We start from the raw sequence: 13,415 nt of genomic DNA, 5'->3' as shown, positions 1-13,415 counted from the left end.
CAGCGTGGTTAGAGAGGTACCATGCATGAACTCCCTAGTATGTGCCAAGGGCTGTTTCGTAGGTTTCTAGTGCATTGCTCTAGTTTATCTTTCTGTCAGTGTGTGTGTGTGTGTGTGTGTGTGTGTGTGTGTGTGTGTGTGTGTGTGTGTGTGTGTGTGTGTGTGTTATGGTCCTGCACTCTGGGCCTGGGCGCTGTCCCTCAGCTCTTCAGCTCAAGGCTAGTGCTCTACCACTTGAGCCACAGTGCCACTTCCGGCTTTTTCTGCTTATGTGGTGCTGAGGAATTGAACCCAGGGCCTTATGATGCAAGGCAAGCGCTCTACCACTGAGCCACCTTCCCAGCCCCTGTCAGTTTTGGGAGGTAGACATTTTAATATGCCTATAATGTGAAGAATCAATGACTGAATGTCACTTAGGGAGTCATTTTTTTCAACTTAAGAGGTAGTCACTTCCAGAGACAAGCTTACAGAGCTAGAGTGCCTTTAAGAACCCAGGCCCTGCAGCTAGTGCAAGTGAGAGGAGAAAGAGGGTTTAGGCAGCCCGTGGCACAGCCTATCCCATAACCTTGCTCTACCTATCTCAAGAGTCATAGAATTGAGGTCTTTACTGGGCTGAGACCTTGCAGGTTTCTGTTAGTGCTGCGTTCACCTGTCCTGTTCTAGAGTATAGTTGTCCTTCCTAAAGACAACTTGGAAGCCCAGGGCTGCCTCTTGGGCTTTCTATCTGTGTGTTCTGGGTTCAAAGCCCAGTCTTAAGATCATTGTGAATGGTGATGGCCATCTCAGGGTGCTAAGGAAAGGGAGAACTTTTCAAATGGAAAGTAATGGGGGATCAAAAATAATCTTCCTCCTTTGCTTTTCATTCAGGAGTCTAACAAATAGAGATGTACCTCAACTGGCCTTCTCGCCTTGTTTCTGCCCTGAGGACCCTCTTACTAAAGAGTTTCAGATTCTCCTAGTTCCTTGTGAGGCAATTGAAGAAGGAAAGTCTAACGTTTGTGTGGGGTTTTGGAAATAAGCTATCTATGTTGCTTCTGCGCATTCTCTCCTGTTTTCTGCACAAGCCCCTTCAAAGGCAGGAATTAGTATTACTGTTCAGGAATGAGACACAGGGGGATCCAGGGGCTGTCCGGTGGCCATAGAACTCACTCAGTAGCAACTGAGAGTCTAGCCTATGTCTAACTGTCCACTGAACCAGCATATCTCCCCTCACCCCATCAACATGGAAAGTGAGCTCATCTCTTTCCTTTCTCTTCTCTGATGGGGAAGAAGGAAAGAGTTCTCTGAGGTCCATGGCAGTAAAACACTTGTAAAGTTGGGAGGATTTAAGAGGTTTACTGACTCATTTTGTGTGACTCATTTACCCTCTCTTGTTGGTGGGAGGAAGAGGGGTTTGGGAAAGAGGAGGAGGGAGAGGGGAAAAATGGTTTGAGAAAGAGAGAATGTCTTTCTGGTGGTTTTTGAAGGACTGTTAGGGTTTAGAGTCAATGTTTCTTGCTTTTGGCTTCACTTACAATACACTCTATTGGTAATGAAATGTCTGGCTTCCATGAAAATGCTCTTCTAAGTTTTTATTTATGCACTGACTTATTTATAACTTACTCCAATCCACAAAGGATTTGAGGTAGCTTACCACAGAAGCAGAAGCCATAAAAAGTGTTAAAATATCAATAAGGAATAAGAACTAAGGACCAAGGAAAAGGTAAATACACTTTGAGAGACAAGAACAAGGCCCGGTAATTACAATTGATTTTTTATAGAGTTCTCTCTGCGTGCAAAGATATTTTTGTGCATTATTTCACTTAATCCTGAAAAGAGCTCCGTGAGCTTGGCATGATCTCTGACTTCATTTTGAAGCATAGGGGCTGATGCTAAGATAAATGAACCACGAGGCATCAAGTTATGCAGCTAGTAGTGATAGGTCCAATGTTTCAGTTCTGTTTGATATTGAAACCCATTCCCTTAGCCATTATATTTTCATCCTCTCTAAAGAACAAAAGGCCATAGATTTACAGAACACAGAGGTTTTTGAGGCACTGTGATGAATCTTAAATTTGATTCTGATTATTTTGGATGACAAAAAGAAAGAGAGACAATCATGTAGAACTTATGGCTTTATCTCTTTTTTTTTTTTTTTTTGGTTCAACAGCCATACATTTCCTGGCTACTGTACTTAGTACTGGAACCTGGGGCTACAGATGTGGCTCAAGCAGTAAAGCACCTGCCTAGCAAATGTGAGGCTGAGTTCAAACCCCAGTACTGCCCCAAAGCAAGCAAGCAAGAACAACGTCTAAAATATCAGTAAAAACTGGACCCTGGCCCTTGTTGCTCTCTTCATCTATCCCAATCTACTATTATTTTTTCTTTTACAAAGACATAGCTTGCATTCTTTCTTTCTTTCTTTCTTTTCTTTCTTTCTTTCTTTCTTTCTTTCTTTCTTTCTTTCTTTCTTTCTTTCTTTCTTTCTTTCATCCTTCCTTCCTTTCTTCCTTCCTTCTCCCCCCCTCTCATTTTTTGGTCGGTTGCGGGGCCTGAACTCTGGGCCTGGGCGCTGTCCCTCAGCTCTTCAGCCCAAAGTTAGTGCTCTACCACTTGAGCCACAGCACCACTTCTGCCTTTTTCTGTTTATGTGGTGCTGAGGAATCGAACCCAGGGCCTCATGAATGCAAGGCAAGCACTCTACCACTGAGCCACCTTCCTAGCCCCATAGTTTTCTTTTTTAACATATTGTATAATTGATTTATGAATGTTATTATATGTTCCATATATTGTGTTTTTCTTACATAATATTAGATCTAAGATACAGTCTACATTTATTTATTAACTATGCATTAGATAATTCACCTGCTTAATATATTCATTGTATTTGGGGGGGGTTGGTCATGGGGCTTGAACTCAGGGCCTAGGTGCTGTCTCGAGTTTTTTTGCTCAAGGCTAGCACTCTACCACTTGGAGCCACAGTGCCATTTCTGGTTTTCTGGTGGTTAATTGGAGATAAAGGTCTCACAGACTTTCCTTCCTGGGCTGGCTTTGAACGGAGATCCTTAGATCTCAACCTCCTGCGCCCCCAGCACCTGGCATATTCTTTGTTTAAATTTCTTTTTTTCTTTTTTTTTTTTGGTTCGGTCATGGGGCCTGAACTCTGGGCCTGGGCGCTAACCCTCAGCTCTTCAGCTCAAAGCTAGCGCTCTACCATTTGAGCCACAGCGCCACTTCTGGCTTTTTTCTTTTTGCTTATGTGGTGCTGAGGAATCGAATCCAGGGGCTCAGGCATGCAAGGCAAGTGCTCTACCACTGAGCCACCTTCCCAGCCCCTATTGTTTAAATTTCTGACATGGTTCAATGCTAGAGCACCCACCTAGCAAATACAAACCCTGATTTCAAACTCCATATCACCAAAAAAGAAAAAGTCTGATTATTCTCACTATAATACAAGGTCCACCTAGCCATGAGTCATTATCTGTGTCATTGATATATTTTAAGTATCTAGGACAATACCTGGTGTATAGTTGGTGCTCAATAAACTTTGGTTGAATTCTAGAATATTTCAGAGGGGGAAAAGCAGACCAATATATCTGAAGTGCCAAAGTAGGTCACTTATTTTTGCTAGCTCATACCTTCCCTTCTCCCTACTTTATCTCTTCTCTTCCCTTCCCTACTACTATAAAGAATTTGAGGAAGTGGTAGCACTTAGATATGAGAGCAAATCTTGTGGATACTTTTCTGATGTAGGTCCGTAAGGTTTATGTTGCCAGAAATCTCAGTGTCATTGTGAGAACTAATGAGTAAGTGAGATTGGTGAACCTCATTTAGGGGCAAGGATCTTTCAATGAAAGCTAAGTATTATCACCACCCCTAAATGAGGGAAGGCAATCCTGGCAGGGATAGAGCCACAGTGTCCAAGTGTTACTATACTGCAAGGATTTGGGACTTAAGGCTGATGCTATGGCGAAGGAAATGGGAAAATAAATAGCAGAGCTTTTGTGTAGAGCAATTGATTTAAGAGTCAAGCAGTTTGGTGTTTCTAAGAGCTCACCTCCAGCGTCATATTTCCTGGCTGCAAGCCTAAAGGGTAAAAAGGCAACCAAAGTCATTAGCAAAGTTTCTCAGAGAAGAACTTTGCCAAGACCAATTGCTGGGGTATACACAGTTGGAGGATATGTGGTGTCATATCCCTGTAGGAGCTGACTACAGATCAGACCAAGCCTCTGGGAGTCAAAGACACCAGCCTGTCATTTCAAGGTGAGGGCCAAATTTAGATTTTTTTTTCCACTTCCAATGTGCCTGGCTGCTGATCCTCCGAAGTAATATCAGAAATGATTGTCTCTGGAGGAGTAGGAATCAGAGCTTTGTATTCCTCCCAATCTAGGGACTCCATTGTTTAAGGCTCCATTCCAGGCACATTTATTGGGCAGATACTTTATTGAGGGCCGATCTTGAGCTTCTGACTGCGACAGAAGCCTGGTATACATCGCAGAGCAATCAGATTCCCTATTATCATGGAACTTCTATTTCAATGGGACACACTGACATCGAGCCAGGTTACAATGACAAATAGCAGGATAATTTTAGACAATGCTAGGTGCAATGAAGAGATAGAAAAGCAGGCAGGTTGATGGAGAATTAAGATGAAGAGCTACAGCGTTCACTTGAGAGTTGAGATCTCTCTCAGAGGTGATGGATCTGAGCCTCCAGTAGGGAGCAGAAACTCTGAGGAGGAAAGCAGTTGCCTGGCCGGCCTTTATCTTCTAGAGTTTGAGTGAGAGAAGAGGAAGGGGAGGAGCTCCATGGCAGAGGCCATGGGAAGAGTTTAGATTTTATTCCAATATACTAGCAAGCTACTGGAGGTTTATTTTGAGGTGTGTGTGTGTGGGGGGGGGGTAGCTGATGAGAACTGCGCATGTGCTCTGCAAATCTAAAGAACAGAAGCATGGAAGACGCCAGTGCTCCTGCTTTGGAAGTGTTGTGAGAGACCATCTACCCCAGTGCTTCACAACTGGCTGTGTCTCAGAATCATCTATTAAAAAAAAATAGCTGAGGGGCTGGGAAGGTGGCTCAGTGGTAGAGTGTTTGCCTTGTATGCATGAGGCCCTGGGTTCAATTCCTCAGCACCACAGGAGTAGAAAAAGCCAGAAGTGGTGCTGTGGCTCAAGTGGTAGAGCACTAGCTTTGGGCTGAAGAGCTGAGGGACAGCGCTCAGGCCCAGAGTTCAGGCCCTACAATGATGATGATGGGGGGAGGGAGGGAGGGGAAGTTGGGTGCTCACTCCTAAGTAGCTAGTTCTGAGGATCATGATTCAAAGCCAGCCCAGTCAGCAAAATACATGAGACTCTTACCTCTAATAAACTACTCAGAAAAGGCTGGAAGGGGTACTGTGGCTCAAGTGGTAGAGTGCTGGCCTTGAGCAGAAGAAGCTCAGGGACAGTGCCCAGGCCATGAGTTCAATCCCCAGGACTGGCAAAAAAGAAAAAAAAAGAAAAAAAAAGCTTCTGAGGTTCTGGTGCCTGGCAAATCCAATTCAGTGTGATCAAGATGAAGTTCAGTGATGAAAATGTTCCTAGATGCATCTGTTGACTGGCATGGGTTGGGGAATCATAATCCTAGTCAAGATCTTTTGCTTTTGGAGGAGGAAACTGAAGTACAAAGAAGAGAAATGCTTTGTCTGAGGTCTCACAGGAAGTTACTGGCTAACCAGCCTCCTGACCCCACACTACTTCATATAAGATATTCTGTGGTTTTGTTATAATATTCTATGTAGCACATTAATTTATGAATTATAATTTGGATAATTCACTGTTCAAATGTCTGTCTTTTCCTGCTAGAATACAAGGTCCACATGGACAAGCATCTGTGTTTGTATCATTGATATATTCTAGATGTCTAGGACAATGTTTCGCTCTCAATACATTCTATGTATTGAGGTACAGAAATAACCAGTGGCTCATCTATGCAGGGGGAGAATTTACTAGGAGGCCCTGCAGAAGCTCATGGATATTTGTTTTTTTTGCATATATTTTTATTGTAAAAATACTGTGCAGAGGTGTTACAGTTACATGAGTAAGGTAATGAGTACATTTCCTATCGAGCATTGTTACCTCCTCTTTTGTTTTACCCCTACCATCCCTTCCCTCCCCACCTCTCCAACTCTTACCTCCCCCCCACACCAAATTGTAAAGTTTGTTTTCAACATAGAGTTCATGGATAGTTGAACCCAGCTTGAGCAGGTGGGACCTGGGAAGCTCCAAAAGTTTGCAAGGTTAGAAAGATCTCCACAGCCCCATCCAGAACACCCAATCCACAGTACCACAGGCCACAGGGCACAAACCAGAGACCAGAGGCTGAAACAGATTCTAGAAGGGTTCTAGTCTTTTTTTGTTGTTGTTGGTTGTGGGGCCTGAACTCTGGGCCTGGGCACTGTCCCTCAGCTCTTCAGCTCAAGGCTAGCGCTCTACCACTCGAGCCACTTCCAGCTTTTTCTGCTTATGTGGGGCTGAGGAATTGAACCCAGGGCCTCATGCATGCAAGGCAAGCGCTCTACCACTGAGCCACCTTCCCAGCTAGAAGGGTTTTATTCTTAACTCAATTAATTGCCATTGTTAAAAAGACCTGGGTATTTCAAGTAAAAATCTCTCTCTATATATTTTAAAGAAACAACAGAAGATGTTTATATATATGTATATATAGTTAAAAATGTTGTAAAGAGGGGTTACAATTACATGAGTAGGGTACATTTCGTAGCGAGCATTGTTACCTCCTCCTTCGTTTTCCCCCTACCATCACTTCCCTCCCCACCTCCCCAACTCCCCCCGCCCCCACATTGTAAAGTTGGTTTCAACATAGTGTCCTGTACATCTCGTTGTCACGGTGGGTCAGCCTGCATCCCCATTTAAACGTTCCACAATATCCCTTCCCCTCCCCAGATTACAAAAATGTATATACAAGATGCAGAACATCGGCATCAAATCTGATGAAAACAGGGGTTATATCATGGGGGAAGAACATACAAAATTTCCCTTGTTTGCAATGACTAGTCCATGTCTAGGACAAGCAGAGAAGGTCAAGCAAAGGTTAAGCAAAATGTACCCCAAGACAGGGACACAAGTGGCTTCTCTTTCTTGCTAGTGTTTTCAGCAGAAGATCTTGTAACCTCAAGCTTATAGCTCAATACAACAGTGACCAATGGAGCTGAGCAGCAGTTGGTTTCTTGAGGAAGGTCATGCTCAGTTTATCACAGTTCTTCTTATCTTCATTATTGAGGCCATGTGGCATTTGTCACTTAGCAGCATGTTTGCTCCTCACTTTTCTTAAAGGGGAAGATCATCATTTCCTGTAACATAGCTAACATGTGACTTACCTGCCCCCAGCTTGCTAGGTTTTCTGGTGTTTGAAGACATTGGGATTGTGATTCTATTCCTTCCTTTTTCATGTGGGAAGTGAAGTCCTTGCATATGATGGCACCAAGGAACTTTTTTTTCTTTTTGTGAAAATACTGTACAGAGAGGTTACAATTACATGGGCAAGATAATGAGTACATTTCTTATCAAGCATTGTAGCCTCCTCCTTTGTTTCCCCTTCCCATCCCTTCCCATCCTCCCCCTACCCCCCCCCCCAATCCTCCCTGTATCCCTATTTAAACGATTTGTTTTTCCCCTTCCCCTCCACAAATTATACTGACATCAAATACAGTGAAAGCAGGGGTTATACTGTGGGGGAGGGACATACATAGCAACAAAGAAATAATCTTATAAATGTGTTAGAAACAATAGCATGAAAGAAAAAAACATTTGAATACATATCTTAGGGTTCATTTCCCTAACATCACCTTATCTGACCTTTTCTGCTTGACTCAGACATATACTAGACATTGCAAATAAGGGAAACCATGGGACCTATGTTTCTTTGGGCCTGGCTTACTTCACTTAATATAATTTTTTCCAAGGAACTTTTTTTGTCCTGGCTCGAAGCTTCTCTAAGTCTGCCCTTCACAGATGAGCTGTGCTCTTGACGATACTTGTTCTCCTAATCTGTTTTGAAGGATTGCTCATCCTTAAATCTTTTGTCCTTGGATTATGATTTATCTAAACCCTGGGAGGAAAAGGCTTTTTGTTTTTGGAGTTTATTCTTTATCTTTGATTTTGAAGAAAAAATACTTCAAACAATGCAGCATGGCTTCAGTTGCTAGGAAGACAGAGGAACAGCAGAGGCTGCTTGGAGACCAGGCCATCAGAAGATCCATTCATTCATTCTGCTTCCCTCCTTCCCTCCCACCCATTGAGATGAGATTCACAACATTTTTGCAGACTATCTACTGTCTGTCTACTACATAGATGGTAAAGGAGGAATTTATAATCACCTTTCTAACTAGATGTTATTTACTTTATTTGCTTTGCCTCATAATATCCATCTTGTTGTAAAAAGGGCCCTCAACAAAAACTCAATGTGCCTGATTATTCAAGTTCTGTAGGTCTCCAGCAGCAGGGATGAGATGGGACAATTCAAGCAATGTGTGCCACCTGGTGGTCTCTGTAAAATTGCAGAAATGCTCTGCTGCTAACCAGTAATGTAATTAAGCAAATCCTGTGTTTTGTCTAACCTGCAAGGTAGGATTTTTAAAAAATGGGTCCAAGTGTCCTGTAAATTAAAATACATTGTAGCCGGGCGCTGGTGGCTCACACCTGTAATCCTAGCTACTCAGAAGGCTGAGATCTGAGGATCTCAGTTCAAAGCCAGCCGGGGCAGGAAAGTCCGTGAGACTCTTATCTCCAATAAACCACTAGAAAACTGAAAGTGGCGCTGTGGCTCAAGTGGTAGAGCGCTCGCCTTGAGCTGAAGAGCGCAGGGACAATGCCCAAGCCCAGAGTTCAAGCCCCACAACCGACCAAAAAAAACCCCAACATTTTATAAATGGGAAGGCAAGTGTCTCTGAAGCTTGTGTTTCCTGTCTCAGAGCCCATGTTTGCTCATTGGCTCGTCCATATTTCTGCCTCTTAGTTGTTGACTTAGCAGTTAGTTGGGAGGAAGAATGCATTGAATTCAACACCTCCTCCAGACACACCTGTCTTTCAGTGAAGTAATAAACAGAAGTAGTTCAGTATAATCCACTCTGTTTTGTAGATGTATAGAAGCAGATGGTGTCTAAGTCCTTCTTTAGAGTGATATAAAGGAAGTGTGCAAGGTTAGACTCAGTATTCCAATGAAAAATATTCACTGAGTGCCTACTATGTTCCAGAAACCATCCTAAGTAACAGGCTCTGTAGTGTTGAGCAAAACAAGTCTTACAATGGAGTTTTGTGATACTGGTGGGAGGCAACCTCCTGTGTTGGTTTCTAACTAGAGATTTTAAGACTTAACTATTCCCGTTAACAGTTCTCTAATTTGGCAAAAAATAGTTGTCATGATTTTGGTAGGTTCTCAGGGTTTTGGTAGATTCCAGTGATATATGCCCATCACAGAGAAAGCTTTAAAGCCTCTGGACATCATCATCTTGACAAACATCAGGCTTAAGGTTGGGAGCTGTTCTGGGTCCTGAAAATAGACTGAGGGAGGCTGGTTTCAGTCTTTATATGCCAGGGTACCAATGGTTCCAGGTGTAGCATGGGAGAAAGGAAAATGGAGGCTAGGAGGAAGGGAAGGAGGAAGGAGTGAGGGAGAAAGAGGGAGAAAGAGAAACATGCACAGGCTTCAGAGTTGTATAGTTACAGATGACAAATGCTGGAGGTCATATTAGAGACAATCTCTTCTAATAGTTTTATTATAGAGTCAAAACAACTGAATTCTGAGACAAATTCCCCCCTTAAATTGCAATAAATATCTGTTGGAATGAGATATATATTCTTAAAGAAAGAACAAGCACAAAATAAATAAATATGGATAGTACATTTAAACTTTGCTTAAGATCATATGGGTTATTTTTCAGAAGTTACATTGCAAGCACCTTAAGTTTTCTTTGATATGAATTCTACAGTGAGCATGCAAACTTGTAAAATAAAAATAAAGAAGGTCATTCCAAATAGCTTGTATTTTCAGTGATTCAGAGGAAAAAAAAACCAAATCCAATAGCAGTAGTTCTGTTTATATGTACATGAGCATATACGTGTTTAGATATATACACATAATGCCCTGTGCATATATTAAAATGTTTCCCAATTTCATGTCTTTCACATTTTATGTACTAACTCATGTTCATTCCTAGTCTCCCTATTATGCAGTTAGCCTTTCATTCTGGATACACAACAGAATTAGCCTTCAGTGGCTTTTTCTTCTTGTGGGATCATATGACTAACCCTGTTGTGGGTCATGGCCCATGTGGTAAATGGAAATGGCTAGAGTTACCTCAGGGTCACAGCACTTAATTTCCAGCATCAGGTGCTCTAGCAATAGTGAACTCTATGCCTGTGTTGAGATGGAGAGGCCGCGGGAAGGAAGCTGCCTGCACTGTTGCAGCTGAACTTGGAAGGCAGGTGGATTTTCATTGGTAAGCCACACATGTCAATGCTGGTTGTCAGAGTGTAACAATCTATCTGAACTAACCAAGTAACTGTGTATTGCTTACACCACTAAAGAGAATCATGACCAGTTCATAAAATATAGTCAACCAAACACATACGCTGCTTCGAGATGTTATGCCAAAATTTCTGAACCAGTCACGTTAAAGTCTCTGTAATGAATCATCTTGTGATGAATTCAAAATTAGGTTCTCTCTTTTTTTCAACAAAGATATATTGATTTGTAATGAATAATTAACTAAATTATAGGCTGTGACTGTTGGGAGAGACAAGGAAATTCCATTTTTGCATGTGTTACAGTTTCATATGGGAATACATCACACATTTAAACGATCCAATACAAATTAATGGCTTCCAAATGTGTGTGTGTGTGTGTGTGTGTGTGTGTGTGTGGCATGTATGACTTACACATAACTTTCATTTTTTGCCACCATGGCTGTTTGATCTGCGATCTCACTGTACCCACAATAAGGCTGCCAAGGACACAGGCTGACACTATGTATCTACCGGATCCTATTCAGTTTGGTTGTTTCACACTTCTTTTGCAGTGGATGCCCTCCAGTGGTCATGAGTGTACATTGCAGTAGTTTTTAGTGTATTCAGTGTGGTGCAAATGACCACAATCTAATTTTAGAAAACCTCACACCCAAGAAAAACCCACTATCTTTAGTAATCTGCCCCCCACTCCTATTTCTCACTTACTCTACCTCGGCCCAGAGACTTGATTGGTCTATTCTGACCATTTTACCATAGATGGAAGTAAAATAATGCACTTATAAAAATCATATCTAATTTCTCTCCCTGAGTGAAATGTTTTCAGGGTTTATCTAGGTCACAGCCTGTATTAGTACTTCTGTATTTTTATTGCCAAATGAAAGTACATTATATGGATGTACACATTTTGTTTAGCATTCATTAACTAGTGTACATTTATACTGCTTCTACTTTTTGGCTATTGTAAATGTGGTTGTAAATATGGGTATCTACACACATATAAGTATGTATATATCTGTACATACATATATACTTTTTCTTTTTGCATTGCTTTGGGTTGAATCCAGGACCTTCTCCTTGCTAGGCAAGCATTCTATCAGTTGAACTATACCCCCAATGCTTTTGTTTCTGAGACAATGTCTCACTAACTTTTGCCCAGGCTATTCTCAAACTCATGATCCTTCTTCCTCCCTCAGAGTATCTGGGATTATAAGCATATGCTGCCATGCCTGGCTTATATTTTTGTTTTTCTTAGGTATATGCTTCATTAATTTCTGAGTCACATTGTAGCTCTATGCTTGGCATGCTGTGGAATTGCCAATTTTTCTCACAATGCTTTATTTTTACTTTTTATTTATTTATTTTTTATTGTAAAAATACTATACAGAGGGGTTACAATTACATGGGCAAGATAGTGAGTACATTTCTTATCAAAGCCTCCTCCTTTGTTTCCCCTTCCCATCCCTTCCCATCATCCCCCCGCCCCCCTCACCCAATCCTCCCCGCTCTCCCCCCACCAAAGTTGTAAAGTTCATTTTTGACATAACAACTTGTACATCTCATTGTTGCAATGGGTCCACCTGTATCCCTATTTAAATGATTTGTTTTCCCCCTTCTCCTCCACAAATTATACCGACATCAAATACAGTGAAAGCAGGGGTTATACTGTGGGGGAGGGACATACAAAGCAACAAAGAAATCATCTTATAAATCACAATGCTTTTTATCAGTTTAGATTCCTGCTAAAACGTATGACTTTTGAGCTGATAGCAAGTTGTCACAAACTTTATTATTTGAACTCTCCATGTTATCTCCACCTGTGTGGGTGCAGTATCTATACTAGCTTTTTGTTTGTTCCAGTTTTACTTTTTGTTTTGCAGTGCAGAGTAAGTACTCTGCCTGGTAGCTACTTCTCTAGCCTTCTGCATTGACATTCAGATTAAACTCTTGTTTTAACATCCAATCACTCATAAGCCATCAGAGGATTATTATGTGGGTAAGTAATAAAATGTAATTTAATTGGAAGATAAACTATCTCCCTGCTCTCAACTGGAGCTTGTTCCCCTTCCAGTACTGGAGTTGAACTCAGGGCATCACATTTGCTAGGCAAGCACTGTATGCTGGAGGTAGACCTCCACCCTTTTTGCTCAACTTAATTTTGAGGTAGGGTCTTACATTTTTGCCTAGGCTAGCCTAGAATGTGATCCTCTTATTTACTTCCCACCTATAGCTAGGACGACAGGCACATGCCACCGTGACAAGCTTTTTCTATTGTTGTGAACTTTTATTGCCGAGTCTGGCCTTGAATTGTGATCCTCCTGATGGCAGGTGTGAGTCATTGACACTGGATTATTTTGGAAGCAAAAGGATTGCACTAGAGAAGTGGGTTGTCCACTGCTTTTCTTTTTCCCCTTTATTTCTCTGTTGAGTTTATCCATGGTTTCTGATCCAGTAGGTTTGGACATAACCCTGGGGAGGAGAGCAAGAGATTGCCTTTTGGCTTGTCCTAGGCTGAGCTGGCTAGCTTTCTCTGGTGCTATTTTGGGTTAGATTCCAACTAATTTTGCAAAACTTATGCCAATTCGGGTCACTTCAAGGCCAAGGTAGACAACTGATCTCATTGCTCAATCTTGATTGCTCTCTGCACTCTAGTCATATCATCTTTTTTTTTCCTTTCCTTTCCTTTCCTTTCCTTTCCTTCCTTTCTTTCCTTTCCTTTCCCTTTCCTTTTCCTTTCCCTTTCTCTCCCTCCCTCCCTCCCTCCCTCCCTCTCTCTCTCCCTCCCTCCCTCCCTCCCTCCCTTCCTCCCTTCCTTCCTCCTTCCTTCCTTCCTTCCTTCCTTCCTTCCTTCCTTCCTTCTTCCTTGGACCAGGACTAGAACTCTGTACCTGATGCTTTTGCTCACTGGCTAGTGCT

The sequence above is a fragment of the Dipodomys merriami genome, unplaced genomic scaffold, assembly GCF_024711535.1.
Source record: "Dipodomys merriami isolate MVZ:Mamm:240054 unplaced genomic scaffold, mDipMer1.0.p SCAF_21, whole genome shotgun sequence".
In the NCBI taxonomy this organism is placed as follows: domain Eukaryota; kingdom Metazoa; phylum Chordata; class Mammalia; order Rodentia; family Heteromyidae; genus Dipodomys; species Dipodomys merriami.
The sequence above is the reverse complement of the archived record's forward strand: the minus strand, read 5'-3'. Positions refer to the sequence as shown.